Raw genomic sequence first — 4,722 nt, 5'->3', positions numbered from 1 at the left:
TCGAATTCTTGCACTCTATAAAAATACAGCCATTCAAAGCTACCAGTCTATCATCATTCTTATTAACATATATGCAAAGTATAACATATACATAGATATCTTTTATGGAATACTTTATTTCTCTCTAATTTATTTTAATTTTAGTTATAATTTCTCTCATTATTACATCAATTATGCTTTTATAATACTGTGATTTACATATCTGAATTAATAAATCATTGAAATTTATAAGCGATTCTTATTTTAATATAAAAATAAAAAGTATTAAAAATATAATAAAAATAAAAACATACTTATTATTTGTGGTCTATATTATTTTAAAATAACTCGATATTTTTAAAAAATTAGTCAAAATATGTATTTCACAGCTTAATTTTATATTTTTTACTATTCTTAATTTTTAGTTATGTAGTACCGAGTCAACGGTTCCAACCCGTGAGCTTCCGGTTAAACCAACGAACCATTGACCCAATAATCTGACCAGTTCGATCTCCGGTTCGGTTATAAGAACTATGCCCCCGTCAGCACTATTACTCGGTTCCTGCCAATTCAAATCCGATTCCTTGTCCATCAAACCATGGTTGCATGAAACTTTTCTCATATCGCCAACTGATTTTCATGTAGGATGGACGGAAACCATTGCTAACGAGAAGCCAACAATCGGGACCGACAAACACTTTATCCAACAAAAATCTCTCGGTCGATTACCTTAATTATTTTTTATCAACATCTAACTTATTCACATAAACCTATATCGCAGCAAATCAACCGCCGCTCCACCCACTGTTACAGCAGAAGTAGTCTCCGCCTGGATCTCGCTCGCCAACACGCGTCGCACTCCCTTACGGCCATCTAATTTCATTACATGCAGAAATAAATTCCCTTTCAGTACCAGAGTATCGGCCTTAGGAGAAAACCTACTATAATATCATGTAAGAATAGAAAATGTCCAAATAAACTTGGTCGATACTACGGGGCTGAAACGAAATTTTTTACGATTTAGGATGCAAAAGGTAGTTTTAGAAAAATTTATTACTGCATATTGTCGTGAACGACAGAAATAAAAAATGACACAAACATAACATTCTACGGACGCATGAGGAATCGAAAAATGTAGTGCTTACACGATAAAGTTTTATGAAAAAATTATCAATCATTTTAGGCCTCATTGTTAAAAAGCTTTTCCACTACAACTCCCCATAACGGAGCAGATAGCTGTCAATCTTTGGATTCTCTCCACCAATTTTTAGGGCTGGAAGTGACTCAAGCCAGCTCATGAGTCACCTTGAGCTCCACTCGATGTTTAGCTCCATAACCTAAACTCGTAGGCTTCTCAGCCAAGCTTGCTCCATAAGATAGATAATATATAAATTTATTCTTTTCTACATGTCTTTAGAATATATAACTTATAATTTATAATTTACTCAAATAGAATTGTCGGTTAACTTCCTAACATATATTTGAGCCAGCTCGTGAGCTCGAGTCAGCTCCTGAATTTTCGGTGGGTCGACCTTCAGCTTCATTGTTAACGACTCCAACTGTCAACCAAGCTAAATTTTCGTCGGCCGAACTTCAGCTTGAGCAACCTCGCCTCACATACGCTCACTTCCCGGCCTACCGGTGTTAAACAACAAAAGGAACAACTTAAAAGAAGTTCAAACTTTTCTTTCTATAACTACGTGACTTTAACACCAACCATTATTCACAAACTATTATTTATTCTTAAGACAAAGTAATAATTAATTCAATATTACTTAATCAAAAATTACATAATATCCCATCTAAATTATCAAACAAATTCATAAAATTTAAAATTTTATAACTTGAATTACATCTATTTAAATAAATTCCAAAAAAAAATTATTTTACAAAATTTTTAATTTAAACATCCTTTTTCGATTTAACATAGACTTTCAACAGTTATATTTAAACTCAAAATACTATTATTTAACATTTTTAATTTATTTAATTTAAAAATTAAACTTGAATTACATCTTAAATTATTTGTTTTTCAAATATTTAATGATTTTCCTAACGATATATTATATTTCTGGTCCTTCAAATTATTCGTTATTGTTCTTATGCGTAATAAATATTTATTATAACGGGAACCAAAAAAATATTTATTATAACACTATATTTATGAAAATATGACATTTTATTTGTAGATTTTTAGAATTCTCTTCTTTCGCGTTTTATTTTGATTTTTGAGTTTGATTTTTCACAATTTTTTAAAAAGGTTATGCATTTCATATCGATTTCAATGGTCCATTCACTCCATTGTCTAGTTTCAAATAAAGTAATACTACAATAATACTCTTATATACAGTGATAGATTTAAAAAATTTATATACAGGGATAGATTTAAAAAATTTTGATAATAGACAAAATATATATAATAAAAATATTATGTGTATATAAAAATTAGTTATTAATCATTATATATTTATATAGAATAAATGACCATTTGTATCTATGAGAGATGAAAACGCTGACATTTGTACTCATGAAAGCTCGAAACTAATCTTATACCCATGATAGATACTGTCCGTGTGACAAAAGTGTCCTAGCTTGGATCTGAGCTTGGTTCGTAGGTTTCCGAACTTACGTGGCACTCCCAACCTCCCCCCCAAATCTGAGCCAACCATTCACCATCATCATCTTCATCTTCTCCACCATCACCATCACCATAACCTCCATAACTTCCATCACCATCACCTCAGCACCGCCACAGCCATCTCCCTTCACCACAACCTCCGGCGACAACCCACACCACCGCGCCCCTTTCTCTTCTTTTTCCCCTCTCCGCATACAATTTTTTTTTAGCATCTTCGAACTTCCTCCACCTAGCCTCGATCTCTTCCCTCTCTGAGACTCCAAGCAACTCTATTCCTTTTCTAATATAACCTTCACCATAAGGCTCACCAAAAGTCCCATCGTACCTCAACATTGAAGTCAAAGCTAAACCAGTCCCACACAATTCACATATCCTTTTACCTTCATTTGAATCCAAAGGCACTAGTGCCTTCTTTGGGGTACTCTTCCCAGCCTTCTCATCTTTCTCACTAAAAACCTTCTGAAAGATGGATTTGGACTCGTCACGTGATTTATTTGGATCCTCTTCATCGGAGCTGGCGGCGTCATCGTCCTGTGCCTTCTTCCCACGCTTTGGTTGGTTCGAGTGGTCGATACTGTTCTTGGCTGCGCGCTTTGACCCGAATTTGGCTAGACTGACAGCAGACGAAGGTTGAGACTTCAACTTTGAAGAGGGTTTAGCGTTTTCCAATTGAGACTCGGGCTCATGCTTGGGCTCGGGCTCCAAATCCGATTCGACTTCAGATGAAGAAGACGAGGGTTTGGAAACCATTTGCGGTTGAGGCTTCTTGGGAACCAGCACGTGCTTGTCACGTTCATCTTCGCCTTCATCTGTGTCTTCGGTGGATGAAGCAGAGCTAGGGTTCGGACAGGAGAGTGGTGACGGGTTGAAACGCCGTAAGGACACTGCGGAGAAGGTTGGGTGTCGCGACTGTTTGGTGGCAGACGAGAGGAGACCCAGGAATGGAGAAGGTGGCCGCCGCCGCTCTAGGCTTTGGTGGAGAGGAGGAGTTGGCGCTGTGGTTTCTGGACTCAGCGGAAGTGAGAAGAGGGGAAGAAGAAGAGAAAGGGGCGCGGCGGTGTGGGTTGTCGCCGGAGGTTGTGGTGAAGGGAGGTGGCCGTGGCGGTGCTGAGGTGATGGTGATGGAGGTTATGGAGGTTATGGTGATGGTAATGGTGAAGAAGATGAAGATGATGATGGTGAATGGTTGGCTCAGATTTGGGGGGAGATTGGGAGTGCCACGTAGGTTCGGAAACCCACGAACGAAGCTCAGATCCAAGCCAGGGCACTTTTGTCACACGGACAGCATCTATCATGGGTACAAGATTAGTTTCGAGCTTTCATGGTTATTTAAGTTTTATATTTTAAAAAAATTGAGTAATCTTTTTCTTAATCATCCAATCAAAATATTTCTCTTTTTATATTGAATAATAATAATAATAATAATGCTATACATTCAAGTTTTTTTGTTAACTAAATCCAACCAAGTTAATTAGTTAATTTAAGATAACAAAAATCAGATATGACTAGCATTATTCTAAATCTTATTGTTTAACTTGATTAGACTTAGTTAATAAAAAGACTTAGATGTGTAATATTACTCTTATATATATATATAACTACTTAAAAATTTACTTCTCATACAATTAGAAATAAGTCAATTCTTATTGAGATTCATAGTTGAGAAGGTTTTTTCAATTAATACAGTTGTTACGGAGAAGAAATTAAAATTAATATAAAAAAAGATAAATAATACTTTTTCGAATCGATTTCTAAAAAAAAAGACACAAATTTCATTTAAATTGAGAATGGATCATTCTAATGATATCTAATATAAAATTGGGTAAAGTATACTTTTTGTTCCTAAAGTTTGGCAAAAATTTCAAAAATACCCCTAAGTTTTATTTTGTTTCAATTTTGTTCCAAAAGTTTTCGATTTGCATCAAATATACCTCTATCGGCTAAATTTTCAAAAAATTTAAGACCAATCTAACAATAATGCATAAAAATTATGCTTGATTTGCTTGTGTTGAGGATTGTTCTTATGAAATTGTTGTTGAATTGGTTTTAAATTTTTTGAAAAATTAGCCGTTAGGAGTATATTTGATGCAAATCGAAAACTTTTG

The sequence above is a fragment of the Arachis duranensis genome, chromosome 7 (assembly GCF_000817695.3).
Source record: "Arachis duranensis cultivar V14167 chromosome 7, aradu.V14167.gnm2.J7QH, whole genome shotgun sequence".
In the NCBI taxonomy this organism is placed as follows: Eukaryota; Viridiplantae; Streptophyta; class Magnoliopsida; order Fabales; family Fabaceae; genus Arachis; species Arachis duranensis.
Note: the sequence above shows the minus strand (reverse complement) of the source record.